Source organism: Oncorhynchus masou, chromosome 31 (genome assembly GCF_036934945.1).
Source record: "Oncorhynchus masou masou isolate Uvic2021 chromosome 31, UVic_Omas_1.1, whole genome shotgun sequence".
In the NCBI taxonomy this organism is placed as follows: domain Eukaryota; kingdom Metazoa; phylum Chordata; class Actinopteri; order Salmoniformes; family Salmonidae; genus Oncorhynchus; species Oncorhynchus masou.
Genome location: NC_088242.1, coordinates 19,319,922 through 19,333,749, shown reverse-complemented (window position 1 = coordinate 19,333,749; position 13,828 = coordinate 19,319,922). Strand labels below are relative to the sequence as shown.

The window sequence follows — 13,828 nt, the reverse complement described above, 5'->3', positions numbered from 1 at the left end:
CTGATACTTCCAACAGCTGGTTCAGGATTACCTACTTCACTACACTACAGACCAGGGACAGGATGGAAGACAGTCATATTGACATGGTTACCTTGTACACTACAGACCAGGGACAGGATGGAAGCTAGTCATATTGACATTGTTACCGAAACTGAAGCATTGCATTCAAAACATAGAAAGCAAAAATCGTGTGGCAAAAAAATTAAATAAAAACAGGTTACATTGGACTTTGCTACCGTACAAAGGTATTACAAATCACACAAGCACAGTATGGTGACTGCACAACTGGCAGCATCAAAGGACTAGTCCCTTGATCAATGACTTGAATCTGTTTGATGGAGGGTGTTGTCTTAGATTACATTACAACACACCTTGATCAGAGAGGTTTGGCTGTGACCTCTGAGTCACCCATTAAACAGAGAAAGAGAGAGTTACGACACCATGAAGAAAGAGAGAGAGGTGGGAAAGATGAGCTCATAGAAATAAGAATGAATAGAACAGACTTGGAAGCTCTAACCCTGGCAATTCAGATTGTAAATCACAGCTAGCCTGATACATTGTTTGCTGCCTCCATTCGAGATGCACTGTTTCAGTTTCAATGACTTAATAAATTACTCAATATTCTGGACAAAAACAGACGAATGTAACTAAGGCTGGGAATGTCAATACAATCAAACTAGCAAGGGCAATGATTACAAGTATGTCATACCATAGCTAATAGGCTAGCATATCTATTTACGTAGCAAGCTAAAAACAAGGAGCCTAACGTTAGCTGGATAGCTAGCTAGATAGCTGCTAGGAGGATGTCATGTTATTGAAGGAGTGGGTAAGTGATGGACCTTTTCCCCTCAGTTATTCGGTAGCTATACACAGCTCATTTGGTTAGCTAGCAAGAACTTCAACAACTGTTATCCAGTTAGCATATCTTTTGCGTTCGCAAAATCACTTTGACTATCTTCTCCGATATCAGAGCACTCTTGTCTGAGTATGCCAGAGCGCCGAACAACTGATGAATTTACGAATGCGCAACACCTGCTGAATATGACCAGTGTCCGTAAAAGTAGGCAAAAAAGTAGTCAAGTGGTTAGTCAAGAACGCTCTAGATAACATTTAAAACAGCCTAACCAGCTCTGATGCGGCGTGTAAAATGGTCAGAGTGAGGTGTTCTCTCATTTGTGTCTGGAAGTAGCAAGCTAGCCAGCCAACTTAAGTTTGGGTACTTGGTTGGGACAAACATGCATTGGCAGGCAGGTTGCAGAAGGACGAGGAGGTTATAATTCCCCACCGTTTATCAGTGCAATTTTGATGGCCAATACGCTGAAAAAGTTTGAGAGGTTTTATCTATTGTTCCTTCGTTAGACTTAAGCTCATCTTGCTTAGATGTTGATCATGTTGTTGTTCAAATATTTTTTATTTATTTGTCACATACACATGGATAGCAGATGTTAATCCGAGTGTAGCGAAATGCTTGTGCTTCTAGTTCCGACAATGCAGTAATAACCAACGAGTAATCTAACCTAACAATTTCACAACAACTACCTTATGTGTAAAGGGATGAAGAATTTGTACATAAAAATATATGAATGAGTGATGGTACAGAACGGCATAGGCAAGATGCAGTAGATGGAATAGAGTACAGTATATACATATGAGATGAGTAATGTCGCGTATGTAAACATTATATTAAGTGGCATTGTTTAAAGTGGCTAGTGATACATTTTTTCCATTAATTTTTCCATTATTGAAGTGGCTGGAGTTGAGTCAGTATGTTGGCAGCAGCCACTCAATGTTAGTGGGGGCTGTTTAACAGTCTGATGGCCTTGAGATAGAAGCTGTTTTTCAGTCTCTCGGTCCCTACTTCGATGCACCTGTACTGACCTCGCCATCTGGATGATAGCGGGGTGAACAGGCAGTGGCTCGGGTGGTTGTTGTCCTTGATTATCTTTATGGCCTTCCTGTGACATCGGGTGGTGTAGGTGTCCTGGAGGGCAGGTAGTTTGCCCCCGGTGCTGCGTTGTACAGACCTCACTATCCTCTGGAGAGCCTTACGGTTGTGGGCGGAGCAGTTGCCGTACCAGGTGGTGATACAGCCCGACAGGATGCTCTCGATTGTGCATCTGTAAACGTTTGTGAGTGCTTTTGGTGACAAGCCGAATTTCTTCAGCCTCCTGAGGTTGGAGAGGAGCTGCTGCGCCTTCTTCACCACGCTGTCTGTGCGGGTGGACCAATTCAGTTTGTCCGTGATGTGTATGTTGAGGAACTTAAAACTTTCTACCCTCTCCACTACTGTCCCATCGATGTGGATAGGGGGGTGCTCCTTCTGCTGTTTCCTGAAGGCCACGATCATCTCCTTTGTTTTGTTGACGTTGAGTGGGAGGTTATTTTCCTAACACCACACTCCGAGGGCCCTCACCTCCTCCCTGTAGGCTGTCTCGTCGTTGTTGGTAATCAGGCATACCACTGTAGTGTCGTCTGATGATTGAGTTGGAGGCGTGCATGTCCGCACAGTCGTGGGTGAACAGGGAGTACAGGAGAGGGCCGAGAACACACCCTTGTGGGGCCCCAGTGTTGAGGATCAGCGGGGTGGAGATGTTGTTACCTACCCTCACCACCTGGGGGCGGCCCATCAGAAAGTCCAGTACCCAGTTGCACAGTGCGGGGTCGAGACCCAGGGTCTCGAGCTTGATGACGAGTTTGGAGTGTACTATGGTGTTAAATGCTGAGCTGTATTCGATGAACAGCATTCTCACATAGGTATTCCTCTTGTCCAGATGGGTTAGTGCAGTGTGGTTGCGATTGCGTCGTCTGTGGACCTATTGGGGCGGTAAGCAAATTGGAGTGGATCTAGGGTGTCTGGTAGGGTGGCGGTAATATGGTCCTTCATGCACTTCATGATGACGGAAGTGAGTGCTACGGGGCCCTCTTGAAGCATGTGGGAACAGCAAACTGGGATAAGGATTGATTGAACATGTCCGTAAACACACCAGCCAGCTGGTCTGCGCATGCTCTGAGGATGCGGCTGGGGATGCCGTCTGGGCCTGCAGCCTTGCGAGGGTTAACACGTTTAAATGTTTTACTCACGTCAGCTGCAGTGAAGGAGAGTCCACAGTTTTTGGTAGCGGGCCGTGTCAGTGGCACTGTATTGTCCTCAAAGCGAGCAAAGAAGTTGTTTAGTCTGTCTGGGAGTAAGACATCCTGGTCCGCGACAGGGCTGGTTTTCTTTTTGTAATCCGTGATTGACTGTAGACCCTGCCACATACCTCTTGTGTCTGAGCCGTTGAATTGCGACTCTACTTTGTCTCTATACTGACACCTAGCTTGTTTAGCAATCTTGAAGTGTGGAATCAGATTGGTCAGACCAGCGTTGAACAGACCTGAGCGCAGGTGCTTCCTGTTTTAGTCTCTGTCTATAGGCTGGGAGCAACAAAATGGAGTCATGGTCAGCTTTTCTGAAAGGAGGGTGGGGGTGGGCCTTATATACGTCGCAGAAGTTAGAATAACAATGATCCAGGGTTTTACCAGCCCTGGTAGCACAATTGATATGCTGATAGAATTTAGGGAGTCTTGTTTTCAGATTAGCCTTGTTAAAATCCCCAGCTACAATGAATGCAGCCTCAGGATATGTGGTTTCCAGTTTACATCGAGTCAAATAAAGTTTGTTCAGGGCCATCGATGTGTCTAGCTAGCTAGACCGTGGAAAAACTACTGCTTGCTATTGCGCCTGTTGGCCTTCAAAAAGGCAGAAGTTTCCATAAGTTTTTGTAAAAATGGTTTGGGAAAGTAATAATTTGTAGAGTGGCTCTCTTTTTCCTCAGCATGCCTTTATTCACTATTCTGATTACAGTACCAGTCAAAAGTTTGGACACACCTACTCATTCCATGGTTTTTCTTTACAATCTACATTGCAGAATAATGGTGGAGACAAACTATGAAATAACACATATGGAATCATGTAGTAACCAAAAAAAAGTGTTAAACAAATCAAAAATATATTTGTATTTGAGATTCTTCAAAGTAGCTACCCTTTGCCTTGATGACAGCTTTGCACACTCTTGGCATTCTCTCAACCAGCTTCATGATGTAGTCACCTGGAATGCTAATTGAAATGCAGGTGTGCCTTGTTAAAAGTTCATTTGTGGAATTTCTTTCCGTCTTAATGCATTTGAGCCAATCAGTTGTGTTGTGACAAGGTAGGTTTGGTTTACAGAAGATTGCCCTATTTGGTAAAAGACCAAGTCCATATTGTGACAAGAACAGCTTAAATAAGCAAAGAGAAACGACAATCCATCAATAATTTAAGATAAGGTCAGTCAATCCGGAAAATTTCAAGAATTTAGAAAATGTCTTCAAGTGCAGTCGCAAAAACCATCAAGCGCATTGATAAAACTGGCTCTCATGAGGACCGCCATGCAGAGGATAAGTTCATTAGAGTCACCAGCCTCAGAAATTGCAGCCCAAATAAATGCTTCACAGAGTTCAAGTAACAGACACATCTCAACATCAACTGTTCAGAGGACACTGTGTTAATCAGGCCTTCATGGTCAAATTGCTGCAAAGGACACCAATAAGAAGAAGAGACTTGCTTGGGCCAAGAAACATGAGCTACGGACATTAGACCGGTGGAAATAGACATTTTTAGTTCCAACCGCTGTGTCTTTGTGAGACCCAGAGTAGGTGAACAGACGATCTCTGCATGTGTGGTTCCCACTGTGAAGCATGGAGGAGGAGGTGTGATGGTGCTTTGCTTGTGACACTGTCTGTGATTTATTTAGAATTGAAGGTACACTTAATCAGCATGGCTACCACAGCATTCTGCAGCGATAAGCCATTCCATCTGGTTTGCGCTTAGTGGGACTAGCATTTGTTTTTCAACAGGACAATGACAATACACACCTCCAGGCTGTGTAAGGGCTGTTTCACCAATGCGGAGAGTGATTGAGTGCTGAATCAGATGACCTGGCCTCCACAATCACCTGACCTTAACCCAATTGAGATGGTTTGGGATGAGTCGGACAGCAGAGGGAAGGAAAAGCAGCCAACAAGTGCTCAGCATATGTGGGAACTCCTTGGAAAAGCATCCCAGGTGAAGTGTGCAAAGCTGTCAAGGCAAAGGGTGGCTACTTTGAAGAATCTCAAATATGAAATATATATATTTTTTGGTTACTACATGATGTTATTTCATAGTTTTGATGTCTCCACTATTATTCTACAATGTAGAAAATAGTTTTTTAAAAATAGAGAAAAACCCTTGAATGAGTAGCTGTGTCCAAAATTTTAACTGGTACTGTATGAAGAAGAGAAATACTGGATATTTTTAACTCTTACTACGGCGGTGATTAGACAAAATTACAATTATGGCCTTGCATTGTACGTCCTTTCTTGGTCCCTCCCTCCCTCCCTCCCTCCCTCCCTCCCTCCCTCCCTCCCTCTCCGGTCTTGGTCTCTCCCTCCCCCCTCTCCGGTCTTGGTCTCTCCCTCCCCCGCTCTCCGGTCTTGGTCTCTCCCTCCCCCGCTCTCCGGTCTTGGTCTCTCCCTCCCCCCTCTCCGGTCTTGACTCGGACTCTATTTGCTCCGGTCTTGGTCTTTAAATTCGGTCTCAAACACAACACTGGCTAATACCAGTGTTTGTGCACTTCATTTGAATATTTATGGGAGACAGAACAGCTAGCAACATACAGAGATGGCCCCACCCATACCTCTACCATAACACATAGGCGAGAGGGGGAGGAGAGGAGCAGTGTGGTGTCCTATACTCTCAAGCGGGGGACAAAGAGGGGGATCAGGTGATCTAAAAAAATATATTTTTTGGGTGAAAGAGCCTACGATTAGCATTTCCCCCTGAAAACGCTTACTGCCTGGCCCCGTTTGCCATGTAACTCGATCGCTAGCTGAACAAACAGCACCTTGTAAACCGATAACAACATGTGAGCAAATCGCCCCCTTTGTGTCAGCACTAACACGTTTTCTAAACAGCCAGGGAGCATGCTCTTTCCACTGGTCCTGAGAGGGCAGTAAGAGAAGTAGGGAAAGCTGGGACCTCTCCTCCTGAGGCAGTGTGACAGAGCTGGAGCCTGTATATTACACTCCTACAACTGGTAACTCTGCACACTGGCTTCAGGCAGGCAGGAAGGGGGACTCTGTGGGCCTCAGTGTTCTTTACCTGAAGAATCCACATGAGGAAGAAGGTAAAGATGGAGTGGGGTTGGAGACCATCTAAAAAGATTTGTATTTTCTAAAGGGAAAATCAAATGCAAGATTTTCCACATACTGTACTACATATGGAGGGGAAGTAAATTATACCCTTTGACTCAGTAATATTGAAGTCAATATCTTCTCTGTCACTTCTACATCTTCTAGTGAACTTCTACAGTATATTGCATGAGCCTAGGTCTGGCTGTGGGTGCTTGGTTGAGTGTTAATACAAATAGCTTGTATTTTCTGTCCCCTGTACATAGCAGGTGTTGATGTTTTAATGCGCTGCTCCCAGACCTGTGTTTGTTGGGTGATGGCAGGCCTGCTAATGACTGCCCAGGGGTTCTGGAGGGTTACGGGGACTGAGGGCTACTGCAGCCTAATGGAAGGATGAGTTGTGGTGATGAGAGCCCTGACACACTGGGGCAGGAGAAATTAAAGAAAGCAAAATGAAAGCGAGAGGAGAGAAAGAGAGAGCAAAGTGTAGAAATAAGAGAGCAGAAAGAAAGTAAAAGGGGGAAAGAAAAAGAGAACATAAAGAGGGAAAGTATGGAAGCGGGGACAGAGAAAACAGAAAAAGGAGAGAAAGAAAACGTAGGAAGGAGAGGAGTCCCACTGGGCCATGTGACAGGGTGATTGACAGCTGCCAGGAGGGGGGGGCAGCATGTGTGGAGTGACCTGGCCAAGGAGGACAGACAGACAGCAGAGCAGAGTGACTGTCCAGAAAGGCAGGAAGCGTGTGGGATTACAGAGTAAACTAGCAGCGTCACCGTGTTTGTCTAACTCCACAGTCCACTGGATAACACCACCGGGGCCACTGTCACTCACTTCCATTGGTACTGGCATTGCGACTGCCCGTAACTCATCACGTCATTCTTGCTCATCCATCATAACCCCACCAACCCCCCTAACATACTTTATGACCTGTGGGTAGGATATCACTGGGATTTGGTTCATATGATGTTTTTCGGTCCTCTGCCATTCGCACAACATTAGTCGTGGTTTTTACACTGCGGCAGTGGTGACATTAAACCTTCAGCACGAGGTCCTAGGAGAGAGAAACAATGAGCGTGTGGAGCACTCAAGCCAAGGTCTTTTTCTCTAGCTTGTCTACACTCCTACTCTTCCCCTAGTGGCTCCATAGGTGAAACGCTGCTGTTTAGCTGAACTTTTCAGCCACAGGCAGTTTTGGGACTAAAATTAAACTTTCCAAACATGAATATTCTGTAGCAAAGCCTGAGAAGACAGATTTATGACACAGCATCATTTCTGGTGAGTATTTCAGGAACATAGAGAGAACTGAAAGAGCTGGGAAGCACCTGTAATGTCACACCGGTCTGAAGATTCTTTTCAAACAAGAACAGCACCTCCTGTTTGACTCTGCTAAACATGTTCTCACATTCCTGCTGTAACCTTAGAGAGGTGAGACATGTGAGTAGGGTTGTGGAATGCACTATGCAGGTGTGGACAAACACACCAACAACCCTCACACAATATTATAGTGGAAGTGCTACCCAAACAAAATGTGAAAATAAAGACATATAAAACAATTTTAAAACATTCATGTTGTGGTATTCAAATTAAAAAAGGTAGTATAAATGATGAGTTCCTCACAAAAATACGACAAAGAGATATTGTGTATATGTTTCCCATTAATGAGTCTAACCCTTGGCTTGTGTTGCTTAACCATGGCTAAGGATGGGGTGTCGGTGTGTATGGAGGGAAGGTTCTCACAGTCCCAGCGCGGGTGTGGATGAGAGGACACCTTTAAAACGTTCCCCTCCAGCCAGGTTCAGCCTCAGAACAGGAATGCACACTCATTAGGAACCCATCAATCACAACAGCCTAGGAACTATTTTTAACACTGGCCCAGGGGCACTGGAGGAGTCGTTTACAGGGGGCGCGGGCAAATTTATGATGCGGGACGCCACTACTGAGCGTATTATCGCTGGCACGCCGGGTAAAAACACCCTCTCCGGCTCGGTGAAGGAGGGAACGGGAGAACACAGTACTGGTGAAACAGAGGGATGGATGGGAGTGATACAGTACACCCCACCCAAACAAGGAGCAAAACAACAACAAGATGCCCAGATGACCTCAGAGAAAGTGTATTAAAGTATTGTGTCTTTAAAGCCTGAGTTCCATCCCAGAGTGTATGACCTTACATGTCCAGTTTGTTTGTGTAACAGAGTAGTGGTGTCGGAGTGGAGCGAGTAAGAAGAGGCTAGGAGGTTCTGCTCCATAAAACACACATTCACATCATTCAAAGTCAAAGGCAGGCAGGCAGGCTGCAGCAGCAGGGCAGACGTGTGTGTGTGTGTCTGTCAGCATAGGGCCCTCACAGCTTTCCACTCACTTTAATGTGTCACTGAGAAAGCCTATGGAGCGTATCTCCTTCTGCCTCCCCCTCCTCCCTCTGTCCCCACCCCCTCCCCACATCTACTCTCCTCCCCATCCTCAAACCCCCTCCACCTCTCCTCACTCCCCCCTCCCCCCCCCTTCTTCCTCTGTCCTCACCCCGTCCTCCCTCTGTCCTCACCCAGTCCTCCCTCATCTCATCCTCCCTCTACCCCACCCCCTCCTCCCTCTGTCCTAACCCCCTCAAGCCCCCAGGCTGTGCAAGCAGTACCCCCCCACACACCTTCTTTCTCTACCCCTCTGATCCTCTCCTCAGACTCCAAGCCCAGCACTTGGAATCAATCAGAGGTGTTCAAACATTGCCTTATCTATAATTGAATAAGCAGTGAGTTTACTGGCACCTCACTGTGCCCTCCCACACCCGCACACAGAGTGAATGGTCGAGAGACTGACAGCTGAGCCCAGCGACGGCCGCTTGCGATGTTAGCCATGAAGACACAACACCAGAAAACCAATTACGCCATTGACAGACTGTGGTTAGTTTGGGAAGAATTTGGGGTGTTTTTTTTATTTTTATACACTTATGACCCCCCCCCCCCGAAGGCATAAACACTGCCAGGACGAAGGTAAAAAAGGCAGTATCCCCTCCTCACCCCACTACCTTCAACCTACCCAAAACCCACAACTCCCACCAGCCCCCATACCACGGCGGTGTGGAGAGGTGGGATTAGATTCAGGTGCGAGGTCCTGTTTGGGTTGGACGGGCCCCAGTCCAGAACAAAGTGTTTCTGTCTACACTCAGCCCAGTTAACAGCTTATTATGAGACGATGCCATTCCGAGATGTCAATCAGTCGGCGGGGTCACGACAGACAGAGGGAGACCCCGCTTCGCTGGTCTAACCAGCTGCAGGCTCTGAAAACATACTTCTCTCCGACTTGGAGAGACACAAAAGATGTTGAAATGAAATCCCTTTACATGGCCCCTCCCCCCCAAACCCACTATGGCCTCATGGTAACCAGAGCCAGGTATTCTCCGGCAAACATTAAAGCCCCCAATCAAACAGGAGAGAGCGAGAGATTGTCAGAATAGTAGATAGGGTTTTGAAAGAGGCGATTGCGAAGGCGCTGACTGACGTGGAGATGTAATGGTGGTCAGTGACTAACTGGTCTCACTGACTGACACACATTCATGAAGCCTATCACTTAAGGTCTGACAACTGCCTTACAACCGTACAGGAGCCACAATGGCAGTTTCTACTGAGGCCCTTAGGGTAGTGATTGTATGGCCATAATGAGGGCTACCACTGAAAATGTTTTCGTCCTGACTGACTGACAGCCTCTAGGTACCATGTGTCTTAAATATATACAGCCAATGTGTTACAGCCAGGCAGTGTTGAGTATATGGAAAGTGTGTGTGTGAGATATATATATGCATGCAAGTGCCTGTGTGTGTGTGTGTCAATAAACAGTCGTAAATCAGAAGGCAAAGCATCATGACAGTGAGGAGATGGTTTTATGTTATTGTAACAGCCTTGATGAACAGCCCTGAGCCCTGTGCTATTCGGCTGAGGGCTGTGAGAAAGCCTGCCAATAAACACCTGCCAACAGAGCGGTTTGTCCTCCTCTTCCTCCTATCACACCTCTCAGTGGAGACACACTCCCATTCTGCCACAGGGCACTACTAGTAGAGCATGCGGTGAACACACACACACACACATACACTTCACTACTCAGAAAGATCGGTTGTTATGTAGCCCAACAACAAATTCTGCATTTCCCTGAATTCACTCACACACATGAATAAAGCTGGAATCCTGAATGGTGAAACAGTCACGTCTATTAGCGATAGTACAGCAACAAGTTACTACAAACAAACACTTTTCCCCCTCTGACATTATTGCCCTCGGATTCGAAGAGCACAATATGTACTGGTGCTTTATCATGCTGCGCGACGCACCTCGGCAACAAAAACAACCGTTGTTATAGGAAAGCTATAGTATGAAAACAATTATATTCTCCATATTGCCTCGCATACTGTAGAGTGCTGTCCAAATTGTAAATCCCATTGAAAAACAATGAAGTGGGTTTTCACTCCTGAGCTTAAGGATTTAGGTAACTAGGGCACACCTGTACAGCATAGGAAAAACTCATAGGAAATACTCTGACACTAACAGAGGAAATGTGAGAGCCAAATTGGGTTACAGTGAAAGTTAGGGCTCCTCCTGTGTTTGAGCCACAGCCTTTCAGTGGCAAAACTTCATTTTTTTCCCACGCTCAGAAGCTGCTTTCAGGCAAGAGCCATCAATCACTGTCACCCCTACATCACTTGCCACCCCTCCTTTCTTCCCTCCTTCCACTTACCCCTCTCTTCCTGTCCGCCCTGCAGGCACCTATAGACTCAGAGTCGGAGAAGAGCCCAGAGGGTCAGCCAATCAATACGTGTCTACCAAACAAGACCTTGAGAATGCTGCTAGGACTACCGATGGAAGTGACATCACAATCCCCTGCCATGGGCCATGGAGCCATCTCACCTGCCTTGACACAAAACCTGCCCTAACTTAACTGCTAAACAGCACACTTTCTCAGGGTGCTCTAGGGGAGGAGGGGTATGGGGGCAAGGAAAGGGGAGAGAGGTGAGGAGTGACAGCTTCTTTAATATCCGGCTGTGTTTCACTGTGTTTTCAAACACAGCTGGGGCTGAAAGTATGACCCAGGGGATTCCCCTGAAGTGAGGCTCCGCCCACATCACCAGTGATTGACATGTGAGAACAAAGCCACTGTCAACAGGAAAGTGTTCATGTCAGGGAAAATACACACAGTATCCTTCTGGGAAGGAAGATCGTAGACCTAGATCATCCAAAAACCATTAGACATAATTTTGGTATCATGGTATCTTTGAAATCTGCTTCAATCTGAATCTATTTCTTATCTATGAAAATATAAGTTGGAATCACATTTTAGGCAGATTCGTCCAAAACACATCAAGTACATGTATGACTATGTATAACTTCTAATAAATAAATAAAACGCACTCAAAAATACACGTCTTCAAACTGAAGAAACTGTTCAGTTCTTTCTACCGCACGTATTTGGAGTGAAAATGACCTTTTCAGCAGGGTCCCTCGACTACGGATAGCTCCAATCAGATTTTATTGCTCCAGTCTTTTTCACCCATCCACCCATTTCCTTGCTCTCATCAAGCCTGTCAGTCAAGGGTGTGAAAGAGGCACTATGTGTGCACTTTATTTCTGTTTCATTTGGCTGGGTGTTCTCTAGCTTTCTGGGCTAATAAACTCCATGCTAGCTAAGTTAGTGTACAACACATATAGGGAGTTAGCCTGCAGTGCTAGCATTGACAGTCACTGTTTACAGTAGAGCCTGTTAGTCGAAAAGCACTTGCCACTTTAGTCCTTACAACAGTGTCTCAGACCATCCAGTAAGGCCAAACAAAAGAACCACACAGCTGGTGAAACAACACAGAAACTGCCTTGTGAGAACAAATTCAAGACAAGAACAAAAAACACTGAGCTTGAGAGATCAAATAACCCAGAACTGAGGTCTGTACACTACAGGTCTGTACACTTCCCCCTCCAGCCTCAGTCTCCCTCAACTCTGAATCTCTGGTCCCCACATCACTCATCACGTCTCAGCCCCAGCCGCCCGGCTCCGGTTCCCTCTCCCTCTCAGATCATGTGACAGAGTAAATAAACCCTCTACGCTGACAGACGCGAGGGGGGACGTCACCGTGACCCGCGCCGGGCGGGGGAGCACAGAGTGTCAGACCCACGGCCCATGGGGGAGGGGGACACTGTCTTGGCTAGCCGTCGGGAGTGGTCAGCCCACGCAGCAGTCTGGGTCTGTTGAGCGGGGGAGAGAAGAGGGACAGACTGGGCTGGAGAACAGTGGAGTGAAGACAGAGGTCTTTGGGGGGGCTTCACTGATCTCTCAGATCGCCCCATATTTCACTGCTGCATTGTTCTGTGCTGTGAGTGTGTGTGTCTAAGGGCAGTGGACTGTGAATTGGCCTGGGGACACAGCTCGTGGGCTGTCTTCTTCTCCCAGGGAACATCTGCTTTCAGTTAGAGCGGAGAAAGAAACCAAAGGCTGAGGAGGACACCTTGCACTCGGAGGAGGGCCAGTGTTTATGCCTGTGTGTGTGGCAGAGTTTACACTTCAACTTAATGTACATTGGTAAATTATGTTTGTAAATGTGTGTATGCAGGAACAGACATATCAGTGTGTCTGTGGTTTAATATTCTTTTTCAGTTTGAATACTCCCAGACATCTCTGTCTATCATTGTCATTCTGCACTGAGTTTCTTCTACTGAACGACCACCGACCAGAATGCATTGCGCTGCCTCCAGCTCGTGTCCAACTCCAACGAGAGCACCTTCCTGTAACCATCTCTAGGGGTGCAGGCGGGCAAACCTCACCCCTCCCTTCACTGGATAAAGGGTGCAGACAGATTCTCTGTTTGTTTTCCATTGCCTAGGAACTCCTAATAACAACACAGCTCTACAGCGGGGAAAACACTGTGTCTTTTTCTCTCCTTCACCAGCCTCCCAAGAAACAACAAACTGTTTCTTCAGTAAAGTAATCTGCATTTATTTTCACTTAAGGTCCTCCAGAGTTGAAGCTGATGTTTTTTAGCAGAGAGAGGGGGAAAGGGATAGCGAGAGAGATAAAGAGAGCGCACAAAGGAGAGACAAGAGTGAGCAATAGCTAGAGAAAATACTAATTCGTCCCAGCTCTGTGTCAATACATGATGCTACCAGGAGGGCCTAATTTAATTAATTTGAGGAGAAAAATGGATTAGTCATGACACGAGGCGACGAGAGCAAACCGGCCGGAATAGGATTAGCTCACTGCTCCTGCTGACTTCTGTTTGGACTAGCCAATAATCTCATTTCAATACCAACACTCTGCTCTGGGCAGGCAACGGAAAAGACTAGGGTCAAAGAGGAGGTATGGATCTGTACTGTACTGAGTGTACAGGGAGGGAGAGATGAGAGGTAGAAGACAGTGTGAGGACTGAGTGTAAAGGGAGGGAGAGATGAGAGGTAGAAGACAGTGAGGACTGAGTGTAAAGGGAGGGAGAGATGAGAGGTAGAAGACAGTGTGAGGACTGAGTATAAAGGGAGGGAGAGATGAGAGGTAGAAGACAGTGAGGACTGAGTGTAAAGGGAGGGAGAGATGAGAGGTAGAAGACAGTGTGAGGACTGAGTGTAAAGGGAGGGAGAGATGAGAGGTAGAAGACAGTGAGGACTGAGTGTAAAGG

General features: G+C 46.5%; 1 protein-coding gene across 3 annotated transcripts in view; it reads right to left on the bottom strand.

The window, feature by feature from the left end:
* srbd1 (S1 RNA binding domain 1) overlaps positions 1–13,828 on the bottom strand; it is a 95,104-nt gene that overhangs the window by 31,632 nt on the left and 49,644 nt on the right. The window lies entirely within an intron of this gene.